Here is a 21,388-nt window from a genome sequence, read left to right as displayed (position 1 = left end):
TAAGAGCGTGAATCTGGTACAGAAAGCAGAGCTCTAATGATTCCCCCAAAGGCCCCACCTCCTAACACCAAAGCCTTGGGTGTAGGATTTAACATATGAATTTGGGTCAGAGTAGGAATGTTTAGTCCATGGCATTTCCATATATTTCTTATGTCATTCTTGCAACAATTCCTTGAGACAGATATGATGGTGTTCATTTAATGGAAATCTAAACCAAATCCAGAAATGTTCAATGACTCTACCCAAGTTTTTCTGACTCAGAAATGGCAGAGCTAGGATTTGAACTCCCAACCTCCTCTGCCAAAGTCTAAGCTCCTAGTCACTGCCCTCTAACATTGTACAGCCAACTCTTAGTGCTCTCTTTTGTAAAATGAAAAGATTAGGCTACCTAATCATTTTTTTTAAAGGTCTATTTATTTCAGAGAGAGAGCACATGTGTGAGTTGGGAGAGGGGCAAAAGGAGAGAATATTCAAGCAGACTCCCTGCAGAGTGTGGAGCCTGACGCAGGGCCTAAACCCATGGCCCATGAGATCATGATCTGAGCCAAAAACCAAGAGCCAGATGCTAAGCCACCCCGATTACCCCATCTTTCCCATTAAGCCTCCTTCTAAACATGTCAAGGTCAAAGCGAAGTGATCCAGCTCAGACTTGGTGGCAAATGGTAGCATATTGTCCAGGACAAATACACTTATGGTGTACTGGGAGCGACCAACCAGATCTGAGTCACCAGGAGCCTCCTTCCAGCCCTGGACCAGTGAGCACAAGTCTATCTATGCTGCACATGGGGACACACACAGGACATCAGCCTGGCCAGGGAAGAGGTGCCACCTGACGGGACTTGGTGTGGGATCCCAAAGGTACACATGAAGACAGAGTGTTCCTACTATTCTCAGTTCTGGAACGTGATTTATGAAAGCCCACCCATTCACTCAATGCACAGCCTGAAGGGTGCAGGGCACCAGGACAAGTACACTCAAAGTCTATGACTCAGCTGAGGCATTGCAAAGTGTCCGTCATTGGTCCAGATCACCACTGTCCCGCAGAAATGTACTATGAGCCACAAATGGAATTTCACGATTTCTAGTAGCCACACTTTAAAAAATAAAAATAGGTAAAATTAATATTGAAATGTATTTAGTTTAACCCAACCTATCCAAAATAGTACCAATTCACAATGCAATCCATATAAGAATTATTGAGATATTTTACATTTTATTTTTCATACTAAATCTTTGAGTGTATATTTTGCTGAAAGCACATCTTAATTCACAAGCCATATTTCAAGCACTCAGTATGAATCAACATGAACCGTGTGAATGAATTGTGGCTGCTAAACTAGAGTGCCGGCCCCAGGGGCTGCTGGTGCTGCCGGAGAACACACACATGCATGCACACACTCACACCAAGCAGCATGGATAACGGAACTTTGTCAAATCCCTGCAGCATCAGGACCAGCAAATAACCCAAGTCACTGCCCTGCAGAGTGGGGGCCCAGGCGAAATGGATACCAACCTGAAATCACGCACATGGAATGCAGACAAATGAGAGGAAACCAGCCCTTCGTGGGGGAAACAAGACATCTGGCCTATTGCCCTTTGAAGTTCAGTTCACCTTCTGATATCAAGAGAGTAGCAGGCCAAGGAAAAAAAGTACTAGAGGCCTTTAAGCAGTTGAGGCAAGAGGTCAGAGTTCCTTGGTCAGTTCCTTAGGAATGAGATTCATTTGAGATCCGGGAGAGGGGAGAAAATTGCCGAAAAACCATCAAGTTAACAATTTGTCTATTTTGGTGGTGTCAAACCACAGGGGCCTGGCATCCTAACACATTAAGGAAAGCCTCAGCCTCATACTCATTTACACTGAAAAGTAATTGTGGCTCGAAACATCCACAGGAGCAAGGGGTAGCAGAGAAAATGTGTGTTTTTCAAAACTGAAGGACTTGGAGACTGCTTGGGGGAGGCGGGGGGATTGTGGTTTTCCAGGAATGGGCTGGAGCGAAAGAGATTTTTTTAAAAAGAAAGAAAGAAAAGAAAACATTTCCCAGCCTCCTTTGTAGCTCCCCAATGCCACCCCAACATGCAAAGCCCTGAAGGCAGGATGACTCCTCTGCCACCAGAAGGGAGAAGGCTGGTACCTCCCAGGGCAGACGTACCCCGGGGCCCATCCTCCCAGCCTCTCCCTGCTCAAGAGCAAACCAGAGGGGCGAGGCCTCAGAGCTGCACCAGGAGTGTTTACTCGCCTGCGTTTGTGAGGCTGACACTGGAGCCACATGGAAGGCACATGCAGGAAGTGTGCTGTAATCATCTTATGTTTATAATTCTGAGAGAGGGATGGCAAAGTCGAGGATGGGATTGATCCGGTTCCAAATCGATTTCCTGGAGTCAGATTTAAAAGAGAGATGTGAAGGGCAAAATCTCTAATGATGCGGGTACGTCACAACAAGTTACAAGTTTATTTCTATTGGTGCTTGTCCTGATTTTTTAAATCTGTTGCTTTCTTCTCACACGCACTGAGCCAGCCCTGCCAGAGCTCGCAGAACTCTGAAAACTGCCTGCTCCGATACGTCCTTATCAAATTCAGAAAATCGGATTTTCTAAGAGTTCATTTACAGAACAACAGACTCCTTTCACTGTAATGCCTTTATCATTTTCCTATTGTTATTGTTCAGATTTTAAGTGTTACCATCTGCCAATCTCATCCCTTCTCAGCGATGTTAAGTATCCGTCCGATCATAGTCTGGTTTCCAAATTTCTCCCTGAACAACTAAAGCTTACCACGGGTCTGCTCGCCTTCATTCCCTGGCACACCCATGTAAGACGTTGTAAGGCCAGAGGAGCCTCAGCAAAGCCTCTTGTCGGAGCGGGCCGCTCCCCTGGAGCTCCTCTGACTCATTGTTCTCCTTTGTCTCTCTCAATTAGGATGGGATGTTTTACAGCTCTTGCTGGGAAGTAGATTTTCTGGGCTCCCTAGCATTTCAGTCCTAGTCACATGCCCCAGGTAGGAAAGCTGCCAGGCAATGAAGGAAACAGGTGAGCTGAAAAACCGACTCTAGGGATGACGAAGAGTAATTACTACCACTGGCACAGCACTTCACAGTTTACAGAGTGATTTTGCACATGATGTCTCACCTAACCTCGCAATCATCCAACAGTAGAGGCTTTTAACCTTCTCTTTACAGTGAGGAAACAGAGTCTGGGTTTGCTGACACATCTCCCTGAGGTCACACACGTAGCTCACAGTGGAGCTGGGAGTGGGAGCAGCTCTTCAGACAAGAAACCCAGCCCAGCTCTGTCTGTGTATCTTCTTCCCTTGGAGACATCAGCAAATAATCCAGGCAGCAGAGACCTTTTGGTTACTCAGTCAAACCTAGAATAATAAGTACGACATGTTTAATAGAAATGAACATACCTTTAAATTTTTTGAGGGGGGGGGGGATCCCTGGGTGGCTCAGCTGTTTCGCGCCTGCCTTTGGCCCAGAGCGTGATCCTGGAGTCCCAGGATCGAGTCCCGCGTCGGGCTCCTGGCATGGAGCCTGCTTCTCCCTCTGCCTGTGTCTCTGCCTCTCTCTCTCATTCTCTGTCTCTTAAATAAATAAAAATAAATCTTTAAAAAAATTTTTTTAATTTATTGATTCATGAGAGACACAGAGACAGAGGCAGAGACATAGACAAAGCAGGCTCCCTGCAGGGAACCCAATGTGGGTCTTGATCCCAGGACCCCAGGATCACACCCTGAGCCAAAGGCAGACGTTCAACCACTGAGCCACCCAGGTGCTTCTGAACATACCTCTCTTCCTTAGCATATTGCTGTGTCTCTTCCCTCATAGCTTTTTGATGGTGCTTGAGTAAAACCATTCCAGGGTTCATCCATAATGGATAGGAGGAAAAAAGTAAACCTTCAACCAACTACGTGTGGAGGGGATCCACTATGTGAGAAAAGACTTGATGCTCACTGTCTGGAAATTTCTATGGCTTGAGTAGAAAAGCTATAGATTGTTGATGACTCTCATTCAGGGTCCCAGAACCACAGCCATCACCTGGTCAAAGCATGAGATACAGCCTGGGCTGGGGAAGAACCACGGAGATTCTGTGGAGGAGGAACATGAGTAAGCCCTAGCCGGGACATCCCAGCTTCTCTAAAGACAGGTCACTAGGAGCGCTTGCTAAAGATACAGATTCCTGGATGCCCTAATCCTACCCCTCTCTTACATGTTTCATAACCCTTTTTTCGCTGTATTTTAATTTTGTATATTTTCTCATTTCTCAAATGAGACATGGAGTTTTAAAATTGAAAGCCCTAGTCTGAAAAAAGAAAAAGAAAATACAGATTCCTGGGCTTCCAACCAGAAGGCAAGAGAAAGGCCTGGTAAACCTGTGCCCCGGATGATCCCTAACTTAGAGAAGGCTGCGAGCCCTGGGAAGCATGAGTCAGCTCTGGAAGTGAGGGAAGGGCAGAAAATGTGGTGAAAGAGACTGAGAGAGGGGAGACTTACAAAGTAAGAGAAATACAGAAAGAAGACAGTGACAGTGAGAAGTAGGCAGGCAGCTGGACAGAGAGAGGGAGGGAAGGCTGGGGGAAAGAAGGACACCTCCCACCTGCCCCTGAGATGAGCTGAGAGGAGCCCTCACTTCAGGTGCCTTGCTTGCTGGGCTGTCCCAGTTTGTCCCCGGAGTCCATGCCAGGGACTGCAATCACCCCCCGCCCTCTTGTTTCCAGCCGAGGGTCCATCAGGGCAGCAGAGAGGTGTAAGTTGCTGAATGAACATAGGAGTTTGCTTGATACCTGATTTTCTTTTTCCTTTTCACTGGGATGTACCCATGATGGAGCCCTAGGAGACTCCAGGGACTTTGTCCCAAAGGCAACCTCTAGTAGCCATGGTGAAGGTGGGAAGGTTCTTGGCCTAGGGTAAACCTGGGCTCTAAGTCCACTTCCAGGAGAGCTTCATGGAGCAAAATCACATTTTGGTCCTTGGTTTCTTCCTAACACTTATATAGGACTTACTACTTGCCCATCATTGTTCTGGATAGATTTACAAGTTTTCGACCTTTGCATTCTCACAACAACCACGTAAGGAAGGTCCTGCTGTTGTCCCTGCTTCATAGATGGGAAACCTGAAGCCCAGAGAGTCTGTCTCTTGCCCAATAAGTAACTGACAGAGGCAAGATTCAAACCCTGGCAGTTGGACTCAGAAGCCCACACTTAACCTCTGTCCCTACCTCCTCTCAGAAGAACAACATCTGCCAACAGACAGAACAGGTGTGTGTGTACATGCGTGTGTTGGCATGTGTGTCATGTGACAGAGGAGAGTTGTTTTTTTTTTTAAGATTTTATTTATTCATTCATGAGAGACACAAACACACACAGAGAGAGAGAGAGAGAGAGGAAGAGACACAGGCAGAGGGAGAAGCAGGCTCCCTCTGAGGAGCACAATGGAGAACTCGATCCCAGGACCCCAGGATCACAACCTGAGCCGAAGGCAGATGCTCAACCACTGAGCCACCCAGGTGCCCAGTAGATTCTGAGAGAGAAGAGGATTCTGGGCAGGGAGTGGGGTGGGGTGGGGGTTGGGAAGGCTTCAGGAAGCAAGTCTACCCACCTGACAGAGAAAGCCCAAAGGAGTGAAGAAGATGCCTCTGGATAGAGACTGGGAGAAAGGGGCCTTAGGGTGAAAATACGCAGCACCCGTGGGCTCGTTCGTTCAACTTGGTAGCTGTTAAGTGAGCACCCGGTGTATCCCAGACCCCAGGGCAGAAGCAGCAGGCACCTGGTGAGCAAACAGACCCCCTCCCTGTGTCTGCAGGGCTCAGAGGCTAGCAGAGGAGATGGCCAAAAAAGAACACCAACAAAGGACTGAAACTGCTAGAAAAGTGATGAACAGCACGGAGAGTAAGAATTAAGTGACTATTTCAGCTGGGGTGGAGACAAAGGCCTGGGGATGGTTGTCTCAGCAGTGACCTGAGGTGCAGGAAGTGGAAGATCAGTGTGACCAGGGAGCCCTAGATGAGGACAAGGTGACAGAAGAGAAGGCAGAAGACAGGCAGCTCCCCTCAAGGCTGCCAGGAGGAAGCTAGAGTGTCTTGCTTCAGGGAGACATAGCCCTTGGATCAGGAAACAAACACTATCCAATTCATGTTTTAAGAAAAACATCTCTGGTGGCTATCAAGAGAGTTACCCGCAGACACTCAGTGACAAGGGAGCTGCTGTTGTCCAGGCAAGGGCCGGTGGTAGCCTGACAGGTGGAGAGAAGGACCATGCCTGGAAGTGTACTTTAGAGGTAGAAGGGACGGACGCCTTGCCCCCACCACCATGGAAGACAAGTTGCATAGACAGTAGCAGGAATTAGACCCCAAGTGGGCGCCTTATTTACCAAGCAAAAGTCCAAAGGAGGTGGGCAAGAAAGACCACATCTGCACAGCGTGTACCGGTGGGAAGGACAGACAGACACAAAGGGACACCCTGGTGTTGGAACAAGTGGTTCTGTGCCACTCTGCAGGTATGCACCATGACTCTGAAAAATGGATGTGAGAGCCAGATCCTCTCCAGCACTTTCCAATGAATCGAATTTAGGGCAGTCATCCAAACAGGAACAATGGGTGCTCTGTGCAGGGCTGAGAAAGGTCCCCACGCTTTGCACTCAGGCAGACAGATAGTCACAGTGACCAAGGGTGTCCTGAGGCATGGAGCCAAGCCAGGAAACCCCAAGCAGCAAGCAGATTCACAGAGCCAGGGACAGGAGGTGGCCACCAGGGACAACCCAGCCGTGTGGGAGCTCAGGCCCAAGGGCTGGGTACTTGGTGCTCTCAGGGGAAATGGGGGTCTGGGGGCAACTCAATGTCTGTGGCTGTGGACCAGAGGCAGGGTCTTCTGCAAGTGGACTGCCATTGGACTTAGTATTTGCTTAGTAGTATTAGTATTGGCTTCCATTTTTAATAGAATTTTCCTTTTAAATAAAACCGGCAGTGTCTGAGCAAGGTATTTTGCTAGCCTCCTAATCTTACTCCTTCATTTATTTATTTAGTACACGGGTTTTTTTTTTTGTTTTGTTTTGTTTTAAAGATTTATTATTTTATTTATTCATAGAGACACAGAGAGAGAGAGAGGCAGAGACACAGGCAGAGGGAGAAGCAGGTTCCATGCAGGGAGCCCGACGTGGGACTCGATCCCTAGTCTCCAGGATCACGCCCCGGGCTGCAGGCAGCACTAAACCGCTGCGCCACCGGGGCTGGTACACGGTTTTTGACACAACGTTCTAGCCCAGAGCTTCTCACGGTTTTATACGCAAATGAATTGCCTGGACAAACTGGTTAACCTGCAGACTCTGGCTCAGTAGGTCTAGGGCAGGGCTTGAGATTCTGAATTTTTATTAGCACTCTGGGGACTCCGACCCTTACGATACACTTTGAGTAGCAAGGCTCCAGCCCAATCAGATGTCCCTTTCATCTTCCTTGAGTCCATTCCTCACTCCACTTCAACTTTAAAATAAAATTAGTCCATTCACTGTTTATCAGAGTAACGCTCTACAGGAGGCAATGGGTTGAGTGTTGAGAGAGATACAGAAACAGACATGAGGCAATGTTACCTATAAGGCAAGTGCAAACTGGCTGGGTGGAGAGATGGGTGCTAACACAGAGTCTAGGGCCTGCCCTGTCCCACACCTCCTACTACAATGCAATTATAATGCATTGCCCCTCAGAAGCCTCACTGCACCCCAAAATAGGAATTGTCTCTATCTTTCAGAGAAGGAAAACTAAGCTAAGAAAAGTTAAATAGATTTTTCAAGTTCACACAACCATTGAAAAGCTGGATCTGCCTGGCCCCAAAGTTCAAATTCTTTCCATCAAACTATACCGAGGACATAGATCGAAGCAGAAATACGCAAAACCCTGGGCATTATGTGATGCGTGCAAAACCAGAAGTAGACACACATTGCTACTAATTCAGCAAGTGGGGTGGCAGGTGACAGACATTTGGAGCGATAGTAAATTTACCAAATTGGACTGGGTTGCCAGAAAAAAAAAAGCGACAATGAAGACTTCATGTTGAAAACATTTTTTAACGTTGCAGAAGAGAGATCGGTTTCCTTGTTTGTTCATAAATTCTCCTTTTATGGACTGCAATTCTAAAGTCCGGGGAGCCGCTTGCCCAGCCAAGAGAAGCTGGCATCTCCGGCTCATGGCTCCAGATGCTACCCGGCATTTCGTCTGCAAACACCCGGAATGAGGGCTGCCCATCCCAGGAGCAATCTGCTATCACACGTCCAAACAGAGAGCAGAGGTCAGCCTAGAAACCCAGGACCTGAGCAAGCTTATTACCTGTAGTATTTGGCTAACTCTGTACCACGGTCACAGTGAGGTTTTCTTCCATTGTCACTCTCCCTTCTCAGGGCGCCTTGTCCCTGGTTTTGCCATCCTGCGTACACACAGATGCTCCCTCTCCTCCCGCCAGCCATGGCCAGCCGCCGGCTGACCACTAACAAGGAGGCCCCGGGGCAGCCTGTCTGGGCCTCAGAAATGACTCTGCTTTCTCTGCCGCTTAGTCATCGTTATTGGGATCGGGACAGGAAGACCAAAACCCATGAAAGCGCGAGTCTCAGTCACGGGGGCCTCCTTCCACTGCCACTCTCGGGACTCCACCTGAGCCCCATGTTCCTGGATGGTGGCAGAGTGATCCATGTCATATTTGGAACAGGAAGGACAAAGAGAAACAAGACAGTCTGTCATTAAACATTGAAATACCTGGAAGTCGGCGCCAGAGTCACAAGGAGGCTTTAGTCACATTTTCTATTTCCTGGATGCTAAAGCAAGCTTTCTATTTCCTGCAGAGAACAGAGGAGGCAGTGAACTGAAACAATGTTAATTAGGGAAAGCATCCCTGTAAACACTTGCAGACAGGCATTGCTTTCCCAAGGTCCAGAGCAGCCTCCTCTCTGGACCTGTCCCTGTCCCTGATCCCCATTCTGGGGACAGAAACCATTGCAGGTCACGGATGCAAAGGGCAGCTTGCGTGGAGGGTGTTCCCACATACCGGAGCACCCCCAGCCCAAGTTGTGGGGCCTCCCAGAGCTAATTCTGCAGTTGGACACACCCCCAGTGCCAACAGTACGTTTAGTCACCAAATAGTTGTAAGAGGGATCTGAAAGCACCAGCATTTCTTTTGCCAAACATTGTGGAGACACTTTCTGGAATCGCTGAAATCCCATTTCTTTCCACCAGCTGCTGACTACAGGGCCAAGGATGACACTTTAATACAAATTGAGCCCCTTCCATAATGAAACGAGCTGGGCTTTAGGGGTGATTTGTTTAAAAGCCACATCGTAAATCAGCTGTCAGTTCTTCTTTATTCCAGGCCTGGCAAGCTCACCTTTACACTGAATTAATCGCATCTGAAACTTGACCTCCCAGCCCCAGAGCCTGCTGGAAACAACATGTGTTCAACGGTTTCCAGTCAAAGCAGCAAGAACTTAAATTGTTCCACATTTTTAATAAATGGGCCAGGAACCCATGGAGTGATTCCCATTGACCTGGGTGCTCAGCATATTGATCTGATGAAGAGGATGGAGACAGGTCTGCAACAGCCAGATTTGCGAGAACATTTACTAACATTGGACAATGCCAATTCATGTTCTTAAGTACAACCAGAGTGAGTCTAAACCTGAAGAAAGGCCCAGAAACATTACCTGAATTGCCAATAACAGCTTGGCTGGGGGGGAGGGGTGAGTGGAAGTGCTGAGGAGTGAGTGGGGAGGCATTGCAGGACCACCTGCCAGGGAGAGGGGAGGGAGCTGGAGCTTTCTGTGAGGAGATGGGCCTTGGGGACTCCTTCCAGTTTCTTGATTCTCTGATGCTAAAAGAGAAATTTGAGATTATGCAGGAAGAAGGAGTTTTGGGGACAGGGCCTTGGAGTTGATGCTCTAAGTCAGCCTCAATAAGGAGCTCTTGCAAGCCAGGCCTGTGCTAACCCCTGCAGATGTGAAATAATGAAGGTAATAAGTTACATCCTCAAACATGAAAATAGATATGATGGGTTAATATGAGGAACAGCTACTACAAGCCAGTGCTAGTTCAGGGCTACAATAAAGTGCAGGATATAGAGCCCCTTCCCCCGAGATGCACACAGACCAGCAGGAACAAAGAGATGAAAACAGAAAGCAACTGCTCAGTGTGTATGATAGGGACTATGAGAAGGTGCCCCTGATGCCCAAGGGAGGGCCACCTGGACACAGGTACTCAGGGACATCTTTTCAGAGCTGAGGTGTTCAACAGAGGCTCAAGGATGAGCAGGGGCTAACCACGTGGAGTAGACGCACAGAGGAGGGACACGCAATGCTGAGGCAGAGATGAGAGGAGGCACAGCCCCTCGTGAAACGACAGGGAACATATGGCTCATGTAGGACTGGAGGAAAAAAATGTAGGGACCAGTGAGAGAGAAAGCAGGTGGCACACAGGGCCTCCATGCACAATGCACAGGGCACAACGCAAGCGCACAGCAGGAGCTTCATAGCAGCAGGATAGGTGAGCTGTGGGTTCACAGAGAAGCAGCCATGGAATTCCTTGAGGACCCCCTGGAGAAGCTTTCCAAACAAACAAACAAGCACACAAGAATGCCTCCTAAATGATGACCAGGCACTTAGCAGAAGAAAGGGGAAGACAGAAACCACTCTTGGCAGAGGAACCAGTGTGTGCAAGGGCACGGGGCGCTTTGAAAACCAACCCTATTCTCTCCCCCAACCCCAATGGGGTCCAGAATGAACAACACCATGTACCCAATTCTGTTCTGCAGGGTTGTATCAAGGTCAAGATTATGAAGCTCCAGAAAAAGTGCTGGGGGTGGGAGGGGGTGGGGGACTGGCAACAAGGAATACCTGCTTACTTAGGCTAAGGGCCCTATGCATGGGGACCCTCCGACTGAGAAGAGCCTACATTTCCGAGATCAGGAACACAGCCCGGCCAACTGGAACATTTCTAAGGGGAACTTCAGGGAATAACTCAAGAGGGAATCACTTCTTGATACCCTATAAAAAGATATTGCCTCATTAACAACATAAGAATACCCTCAAAACAAGAACCCTCTGAAATTATGCCAATTTAATCAGTGGCACCTGCACCAGGCACTGTGCTAATTGCTCCAAAGGCCATTTCAGTTCATTTCTTAGCAGCCTAATGAAGGGTTAAGTCTTCCTATCACTTTACAGATGAGAACACTGAAGCTAATGTCCTGCCCAGAGTCTCAGGATGGTTTATAAATGGCATCTGGGGAAGGACGAGGACTCTCCAGCCACATTTCCCACCACTCTGGCTCCCCATAGACAGGTAACAGCATCCCCAAACCACCTCGCTGCCATGCCACCGGAGGAAAACACATGGAGACCAGCAAGAGAATGATTATCTCATAAATGTGTATGTACCAAAGAGATTACTGTGGGGTTTACCTGAAGTTAAAGGCCTTTTATCTTCCCAAGCAGTGAAAGGCAGCCAACACTTCTCAATTTACTGAAGGTAAAGATGCCTCTCCCATGAGGGCATCTGGACCATCTTGCATGTGAGACCCCTTCACTCTCTTTGGCTTGTGTGTTCCTCAATATACCCATTATACAGGTGGGAAAATCAAGATTCAAAGCTGTTAAGTATCTTTTCTGAAGTCCGACTGCTCTCCTAGTGCACGAGCCAGGACTCAAACCAGGCTTTGTTCAACTTCAGGAACTAAGCCTTCCCAAAGCACCTGCCACCTCAAGCAAAATGGAAGGGAATCGTGGATCTTCCCAGGAGGAGATTCCTCACAGCCAGTGAAATAAAGCTAAGGACCCACTATGCAAGGCCTTTCAGTAAAAGAAATTATACTTTACAAGATGCCGACATGTCTATCCTGCCAAACACAGGTTCTTCCACAAAAGAAAAAAAAAAAAGACAAAAACAAAGACAGTTAGCAGTGTCAAAAGAGAAAGAAAGGGAACACCTGCAGATGAATAGAATGCTTGCTCTCCCAGCCAAACTTATGGTTAAACTTTCCACTCTCAAATGCCACTGTTGGAAAGGAACTCTTACACTGAAGATCTTTATAATACAAGACAACATAATAAGGGGCAGGATGGGCCCCTAGAGACCTGGGGTGAAATTGCAAGACAGGTCACTTGGGGAGGGGAGATCTGCAGAAGGAGGAGCCCATCTGTGTACACTCGCATAGATGAAAGCTTCATTGTAGTTCATGTCCAACTGCATTGATTCCTGAGCTTCCTGTAATCTTGGACAGAGTGCTGAAATGTGATGTCAGAGAAAGGAGACGTGGGTTCAAGTCCCAGGCCCACCCCTATTTCGGGAATCTTGGAATCACCTCAGTCTCTCATTTTCTTTGTCTGAAACATGAAAAAAATCAATGATCTCTGTGACCTCTTCTAGCTCAAAAGCATGTGATCATGACCCTACCACCTTTCTCTCCACATTATTGATGTGGCCACAGAAGTGGGCCCCACCTGAGGGAGTATCCCACATAACTAGCACCATGAGAAGATATTACTAAGGATTTTGGAGCCTAAAGATAAGTTCTATCCATACCAAAGACCACCCTGTAGTCCTGCTATAAGCCCTGGTCACCAGACCTATGCAACACTGAAATCTCCCTCATGTTTGCAGCTATCTGCTATCTGCTGTGATGCTCTGTCCCTCCCTGTGCCTTCTGGACCAAAGAAGGTTGGGCACTTGGAGAAGCCAGAAGAGGAATGGCTCCACCTTGGGATCAAAATGAATATGCCTCCAAGAAGGCAGAGAATTTGCCCTGGGGTTGAGATAATACATGTGACCATTGAGAGCAGTAGGTTCCAGATGGACCAGGACTGTCTCTTACAGGCTTGTGATCTATGGGATTTCACCTCACTGAGCCTCAGTTTCCTGACATGTAACAGTGATGATGGTAATATGGCCTGATGACAAATAGCACCCCTGGAACAGGGCTAGAGGCTGTTGTATGTGTGAAGTTCAGTACACACTTAACTGGCCCTTTGCCTACAAAATAGTCCCAAATTGCTACACATGTGATGGAAGGAAGAGGAATCTCTCTCTTCAGGTGGCAGGAAATGTGAAGTAGGTACATGGGAAAGGATCCAGCTACTCATGCCAGACTAGAGATCCCACCAGTCACCCACCCAGAAGCAAAAGCCCCATTGGGTTCTGGAGAGAGGGGAGTTTGAAGATGTGTCTCTTTCCTGACTGAACCAGCCTCCACAGAAAATGAGTCAGGACAGTCCCCCAAAGGAGGTCATAGGTCCCTGAGGGCAGGAGCCATTACCTGTGCACTGCTGGATCCCCAGCACCCAGCATGGAGCTGACACATTGTGGACATCGATTAAATATTTGTTGACAGAGTGAATGATTAGAAGTGGAAAGGCTGGTGGAACAGGAATCCCGGTGAGCAAATGAAATAGGGGGCTGAGGACCGAAAGTAGCAGGATTAGCCTCCACACCAGGGGTGTCCCTGAGGTTGGAGTGACCTGGAGAACTAAGGATAGTACTTGGAAAAATCAGAGAGAGGGTTACTCTGTGAGTCACCTGTCCTTCAAACCTGGGCTCTGACTGAGGAATGCACAAGCATTAGTCAGCAGGTTATCTGTGTCGCTACCTTCTGAGTCACTGCCTGACCCCCTGTGGCCCTGCCCTCGAGTGTGAGAGGGTGTGGGGGAATGTGTGTGGCCATGTGTTTATATCTATACCCGCACACTCAGCAGACACCACCAGCCAGGATGAGTCAAGACTTTCTCTCACGTTTTATTTAAGCTATGTCCTAGGCTGTCCTGTCAGTGACTCACTGCTTACCTGCCCTCCCCCAGGAGAAATGCCTTCTAACAGAGGTGAAGCTTGGCATGCCTCACGGTGTGTCAGCGGCAATGAGATCTGCTTACTAGCCAGGTTCTGTATGTCTTCAGGAGCCACGTGCTTCCAGACTCTCTGTGGTGTCCCAGTGAAAATGAGGCCCAGGGCCAAAACTGAACATGGTGCTAACCTTAAGCCCTACCAGGAACTCTCTCTCCCTCCCCCAAAAGCCCTCCCTAGTCTGCCCTTCTTTTCCCCTTACTGCTACCTGCTTCTGTATTGTCTGCTAGGGTATAATTGTAGAGAAAGCAGCTCTTCCATGGCAATTGTGATCTATTGCTAGAAAATTCTTGAAGGCCCCAGTGCCTTCCCATTCCCTTCCCCCATCTTGCTAAAAGAATTTCTAGTAGGGGCACCTGGTGGCTCAGTTGGTTGGATGCTGACTCTTCTTTTCAGCTCAGAAGCCCTGCATCAGGCTCCGGGCTCAGTGAGGAGTCTGCTTGAGTCTCTGCCTCTGCCCCTTCCCTCTTACTTGCATGCACTCTATCTATCAAATAAATAAATAAATAAATCTTTAAAAGAAAAAAAAAAGAATTTCTAGTAAATCATCCCTCTCACCATTGAAGTCATTTCTGACATTACTACCAGATAACCTTCCTCAGATGTAGCTCAGTACTTAAAAACTCTCATCTCATACTAAATTCAGTAAAAATATCTCTTCCTAGCACTGTATAGTTTGTTGCCAACCACACATAGGATGAGGAGAAGGAACTTGTGGCAGCTATGTCTGCACCGTGTGGCCCTGGCCACAGCCAGGCGTTCAGGAGTGAGCCCCTGGCCTAACCTGGGCTGGTCTGAATCTCTTCCTGTGAAATTCTGAAAAGAGGTTCAGAAATTCCAATCCCACTCTGGACTAAAGGATTAAACAGGGGATGTGGAAAGACTCAGGAGTAGGGGTGCGAAGGGCAACTTTCAGAAAGAGAGTCCATGGTGAGAGCAGGATAAAGCTGACACCCACAGAGAAGCTAAGGTGAAAGGAAAATTTATTTCCCTGTCCCTTATAGCCTCCAGTTCCCTGGCCCAGTGCTACCCAAAATAGGTGATTAAGTATTTCTCCAGTTTTGATATATAAATATGGGGAGTAGTAAATGAAATAGTTAAATGCCCATGTACTGTAGAAAATTTAAATTAGAAAAATATTTAAATTACATGGTATATAAAATAATATTTTAGAAAAAAATTTCCATGGAAAGAAAGGAAGAAAGAAAGAAAGAAAGAAAGAAAGAAAGAAAGAAAGAAAGAAAGAAAGAAAGAAAGAAAGAAAGAAAGAAAAAGAAAAGAAAGAATAGAGAAAGGAAGGAAGAGAAGAGGAAGAAAAGAAGAAAGAAACTCATTCAACCTAATTTTACTGAGCACCTACTGCATACTAGCCAAGAATTCTGCTTCATTCTGTCATTAGAATTTCCAAAATCAGGTAGGCATGAGCCACAAATGGAGAGCAAGCTTGAAAGGAATGAAGGAAAGAAAAGAAAAGATGGGAAATTTTTAAAAAGAAAATGTATAGTGTCAGAAATGTTGTTTTTCATTCTTCTTGTAAGCAACTATTCATGATCTAAAAATGATCTTCAAAGGCCTTGTTTACAATTACATCCATCGCTTGCAGCTTCCTGCCTCGACTTCTTGTAGGAAAGTCAGGATGTCACAGGCATATTAACCTACTAACTGGATTTAACTCTACCTGGGAACCTGAATAATGGTTCATAATTTTTGCTGTAATTGAAATTTACATATTTTTAAGTTAATAATTGTCTCAGAGTTTAACAAAACTGGTTTACTATAAACAAATAAGCTCCCAGCCAAGATGTGAGGACCTCTGGAAACATCCATACTCTGTTTCTGTTTGTGTGTGTCTCTATCTCATGTTTTTGGTTCCCAGATGTGGAATCCTAGAAGGGAAGTAGGGCAGCAGCAGGGGGGGGGGGGGGGCAGGAACCAGAGGAGAAAAAAAAGAAAATTATGTTCTCTGAAAAGTCCTTTTATAATAGCAATAAAAAATAGCTAGTATTTATTGAGCATTTACTATAGGTCACTCATTGAGCTAGTTGCTTTGGGAATTTGTGTCATGCAATCCATACAAACAGCCTTAAAGGTGGTCATTATCCTCACACTCCCACAGAGAAAGAAGCTGAGGTCTGAGTCTACTCAGCTAGGAAGTGGCAGGGTCACTAAATTCAGAGTCTGGGCCCTTAGTCCCCAACTACACTGACTCCTATGGCCCATCTGGATGGCAGGCCTCAGTTATGACCAAATAGCATGGCCTTGTGTCCATTAGCCCATCTAAAATCCAGGCCATGCAGTGGAGAAGGAATAAGAGTCATTGTGATTTGAGATGAAGAGAAAGCACATCACCACCTCAGAATAAAGGCCTGGGAGCTCAGACCTGAGCAACTCTCCTGCCATCCTTTTGTCAGGCACCTGACATCCTTTTGTCAGGCACCCACTGTCAGGCAAGTGGTCGAGTTTTTATCACTAAGATCCTGGAGTCTTGAACCCTCCCTCAGGAAGATCCTATAGGGAAAAGGAGCTGCCAACCAGGTGACTGTTCCAAAAGCCTTAGCCTAAATGAAATGGGTTAGATTGCTCTTGAAAAGCCAGAAACCAAAGTGACAGTGTCCCCTCATTCTCCATCCCCAGAGGCCCCTAAATGTCCCCAGGGAAGCAGGAAAAAGGAGCCACTGTGCCGAAGCATCTTGTTCTGATTGCACTGAAAACATCCCCGTCACAGGCCTGACCCTATGAAGACTAAAGGAGCATTCTCCACTCTGCAGGCAGAGCACAGGGCCGTGCAGAGAGCCCGTTCACTGCACTCGAGGGTATGACAGTCAAGAATGCTTTCATAGTTGCGCTTTGCTGCCTGATTCCTTCTGGAATGCACGGACTTTGTCCCTTTGATCTTTAATATGGTTGCGTGGAGGGGCCAGGATGTGGGCATTTGCAGCTACTTCTGTCTCCATTCTCCACCAATTGTGCCTCCACCCCAAGTTTTTGGACACAGTTCTGCAGCTCAGCATTTGGAGGCCAGTCCGTCCTCTTTCCCTCTCATCTCCCCCCACGCCTAAGAGTGTGCCCTCCCTCCAGACCCCTGACATCCTGCCGCCCTGCCAGGCAGGCCACCCGTGACCTTCCCCCTCTTCTTGAGACTGCTTCCACAGTGTTGCTTACACCCCCAAATACAAGGACCCAACATCTAGATGCTTAGAAACAAGCACCTGGTTTAACTGCCTGGGGGTTTTCTCATTTGTTTTTTGCTTTTCTTACAGATGTTGGTGTCATGTAGATCCAGCCTGGAAGTCCTGGGTTTTTTTATTATGATTCAGAGCAAGTTGTAATAACTAGAAGAAATAAGATGCCATTTGTCCCTTCTGGCACCATACCCAAGAACAAGACCTGGGGGCTTAATCTGCCCAAAGAAATTCAGTTGTGAAGATACCAATCTCTTTAAAAGGAGAAAAGAATGGGTGAGGTAAAGGCAAGATTCTGGAGTCTGCTTATAGTGGGACGAATGATGGCCCCAGAGATACCAGGTCCTCATCTCTGGAAAAATGTCTCTTGCAGATGTGAATAAATTAAGGACCTTGAGATGGAGATGTCATTCTGGATTATCCTGGTGGGCCCCATGTGCCACCACATGTATCCTTATAAGAGGGAGGCAGAGGCAGACCTGATGCACACACAAGAGGAAAAAGCCATATGAAGACAGAAGCAGAAGTCAGAGTACTACAGACACACACCAGGGAACGCGACAGCCACCAGAAGCTGGAACAGGCAAGGACAGAGGATGCCCTGCTGGCTTGGGTTTAGACTTTTGGCTTCTAGAACTGTGGGAGAATACATTTCTATTGTTTTAATCGACCAACCTTGTGGCAATTTGTGACAGCAATCACAGGAAATGAATGTGATGCTTATTTCCAAGAGCCACTGCAGACGAGCCTGGAGAGAGCGGTAAATGAAAGAGCACATAGAATAGACAGTAGGATCTACACTCGGACCTGGGTGAAGCCGGGACTCTTAGTTACAGCCTTGTCGATGGGCCCAGCAGTCTCAAGATCTGCTTTGGCTCAGCCAGCCCACTCCCTGTGTGTTCCTAAGAGAAATGGAAGCCGAAGGGAAAATAGCAAATGCAAGATCAACACACTTCTGTCTACACATCTAACTGGGTTTGGGCCTGAGATTCTACTGCCCACTCCTGATAAGCAGAGCTGACCCATTGTCCCAGTTGAATGGCTGAAGGATCTTACCACCTCTGGCCAGCTTCAGAGGACCAAAGTGATGTGCTCCCACAAACCTGTGTGAGTTGGTGAACACACCAGCCCATTGTCCTTAAAGTTCTACCCACGAGTAAATATGGCTCAATGATCTGAACTGTGACTAACCTAATTAACAACTCATCTTCCCTGCCAGACACAAGAAGGGAAGTCGGAATAGAGCTAAGCTCATCCCTCGCTTACAAATAGGAATAATTTGGGAACCACAATTTCCCCAAGACCATTGATTGAGATCTCTATTTTGGGGTACAGATGATAAGAGTGAATCACCCTTCTGCCCATTTCAGCTTTCTTCTCTTGTCTCCCCCAAGGGAAAGAGACATCAAGCCAACTTTCCCTGGGTGCCTGTCTTATGCCAGGTACTATTTTAGGCATGAGCATAGAGCATTAACAGGACAGACACCATCCCTGCCTCCATTAAGGACATAAATTCTCTCCTAGGCTTACAAAGCCTTCACCACTCTGAAACACAGTGCCAGACAATTCACCCTAAGCTTAGTCCCTCCCAACTCCCCATCCCCACCATATATACTTTCCATCTAGTGCCATATTGGTCTGAAAACCTGAGAACTCCAGCTCTTGAAAGAACCACGTCTTAAGAGTATGAGAACAGATAAAATAACCTTCTGTGAAGAGCATGAAACATTGTAAAATTACAAGGCATTTTTAATTGCAATCTATAACCAGTCAGGTCAGAGGATCAGAAAATTGTGCTGCTGAGGCCAAAACTTTGTGGTCTCATTAACTGCATTTATTCTCATGTCACATCCTGGACTTAAACCCCGAACAGCTGATTAAAACCAATAGAAATCAGCTGACTGCCATCTATCCTTTTTGAGGAGCAGCCAATAGCACTGGCTTCCTTTACAGAGGATGGCATGTTATTTTTGAAACATGAAGAAAGAACAAAAAGAGGACACTTTGCAAGGCCCAGGCAAATAAAATCCAGGAATAAGCAAGCTATATATCTAGGGGTGACAGAGGAGAAAGAGGAAGAGGAGGGGGAGGAGGATGAGGCAAATACTTCTAAGTGCACAAATGTTATGATATAGAGCTGAGAGCTCTGTGAGTGATCATTAAAGGAGACTTTGCTCTTTATTTGATCACTATATCCTTGAGCAAACACTAAAACTGAAGGTAATGGAAACCAAAACAGTTGTCCCAAAATGACGAAATATGAAAATTAAGTCTAATTGTTTAATGCTAGTCAAAACAAGTCAGTTTTGATGAATTCCGTGGGAAGTGGCACAAAGTTTTCCCGTCCAGTATCTGTGGTTACCTGGGTGGCACACAGCCAGAACCGAACGTCTTTGTTCTATTCCTTCAGTCCCAGCTCATCACTGACACTCATGAAGCTTCCCACGAGACCACAACACATTAGGAAGAACAACCATTGTTTGGGTCAACATGAGTGGAAAGGGCACCACAGTAGGAGAACCTACAATAGAGAAAAAGAAAAGAAAGAAGATGAAGTGACAGAGATAAAAACAGAGCAGGAACATGTAATTTGAAGAAAAAAGTGGGGACATGCCACTTCAGAGGTTTGGTTGACTGAATGAACTGAAGACAAAGGCCAGTGAAACATTCCCGTTACCCGGGGCTTCAACTAGGTTAATTATGTCCTCCCAGAACAGCCTGTCCAAGAGTTCACTGAGGTCTTTCACAATCCCTTCCTCACTCGCCCGCTCATTCAGTGAACAGTTATGTAGAGTGTGCAGGGCCCTAGGCTTAGTTCTAAGGAGGTAGATAAGGTGAGTACAAACCTGAAGGTAGAATCTTGTAGAGACACGAGACATAAGTGTAAATATACATAGCACTAGTGTAACCTTTAAATGGGAAGAGTAGGGATCCCTGGGTGGCATAGCGGTTTGGCGCCTGCCTTTGGCCCAGGGCGCGATCCTGGAGACCCGGGATCGAATCCCACATCGGGCTCCTGGTGCATGGAGCCTGCTTCTCCCTCTGCCTGTGTCTCTGCCTCTCTCTCTCTGTGACTATCATAAATAAAGAAAAGAAAAAAAATTAAAATAAATAAATAAATAAATGGGAAGAGTAGAGCTGGAAGGGGTGCATTTTTAAAAATAAATATTTGGGGCACCTGGGTGGCTCAGTCAGTTGAGTGAGTGACCCTTGATTTTGGTTCAGGTCATGATCTCAGGGTCCTGGGATCGAGCCCCATATGGGTCTTCCCACTCAGTGGGTGATCTGTTTCTCCCTCTGCCCCACCCCCTGCTCATGCATTCAAAATGTAAATAAAATCTTTTTAAAAAATTTTAATAACCATTTTATAATGTTTTTAGGTTTATGGAAAAATTGTGAAGAGAGCACAGACTTTGCATATATATCCCATACCTTAGTTCCTCATTTTAACATTTTACATTAGTGTGGTCCATATGTCACCATTAATGAAGCAATATCAATCAATCATTGTTAACATAACTCCATACTTTATTCAGATTTCCTTAGTTTTTTCTGAATGTCTTTTTTCTGTTCCAGGATCCCAGCTAGGATACCACATTACATTTAGTTACTGTGTCTCCTTAGGATCCTCATGACTGTGACAGATGAGAGTGTACATTTTAAAAAATTATTCATTTATTTATTTTATTTTAGAGAGAGAGAGAGAGAGTGGGTGGGGGAAGGCAGAGGAAAGGGGGGAATCTCAAGCAGACTCTGCACTAAGCATGGAGCCTGATGCAGGACTCAATCTCAGGACCCTGAAATCATGACTTGAGCTGAAACCAACAGACAGACACTTAAACAGCTGAGCCATCCAGATGCCCAATGGCATACATTTTTAAAACAACTTTAGTTTTTCTTATGCTGTCTCTCCATAAAGGTTTAGTGAACTGGTCATTTCTCTGTCCCTAGGTAAATCCTAATCCTAAGCTGGCCCTAAAGCTTTTTCAGTCTCTCTCAAATAATACGTCCTATGAAATACAAAACATTATGCCCAGCACACTGTAACGATTGATCAAAATTGAGGATGGGGAGACAGTAGAGGAATAAACAGAGAAGACACATACAAAGAAGCTCGAGGACACAGGAAAGTAGACTATCATGGAAGCCAGGAAAGAGAGAATCTTAAGAAAGAAAGGGCAATCAGATGCTGAAGTGAAGCCCTGATAGAGGAGGAGGAAGAGAAAAGGATTTGGCTGTCAGAAGTTCACTCATAACCTTCAAGGAAACCAATGTGTAGGGGCACTTGGATTGCTAAGTGGTTGAGCATCTGCCTTCAGCTCAGATCATGATCCCAGGGTCCTGGGATC

General features: G+C 46.6%; 1 long non-coding RNA gene across 3 annotated transcripts in view; it reads right to left on the bottom strand.

The window, feature by feature from the left end:
• Nucleotides 1–1,279: 1,279 nt before the first annotated feature.
• The window catches only part of LOC111090445, a 46,932-nt gene continuing 26,823 nt past the window's right edge, over nt 1,280–21,388 (bottom strand). For 2 of the 3 annotated variants that reach the window (XR_005371905.1, XR_005371906.1), the window contains exons 2-4: nt 19,402–19,560; nt 3,127–3,364; nt 1,280–2,373 (exon numbers count right to left, since the gene is read on the bottom strand). This is a non-coding gene — a long non-coding RNA (uncharacterized LOC111090445). Of the gene's footprint in view, nt 2,374–2,772; nt 3,365–19,401; nt 19,561–21,388 lie in introns of all 3 variants that reach the window. The other variant, XR_005371907.1, reaches the window with a different exon arrangement.

This window comes from Canis lupus, chromosome 17, assembly GCF_011100685.1.
Source record: "Canis lupus familiaris isolate Mischka breed German Shepherd chromosome 17, alternate assembly UU_Cfam_GSD_1.0, whole genome shotgun sequence".
Lineage (NCBI taxonomy): Eukaryota > Metazoa > Chordata > Mammalia > Carnivora > Canidae > Canis > Canis lupus.
The sequence above is the reverse complement of the archived record's forward strand: the minus strand, read 5'-3'. Positions and strand labels throughout refer to the sequence as shown.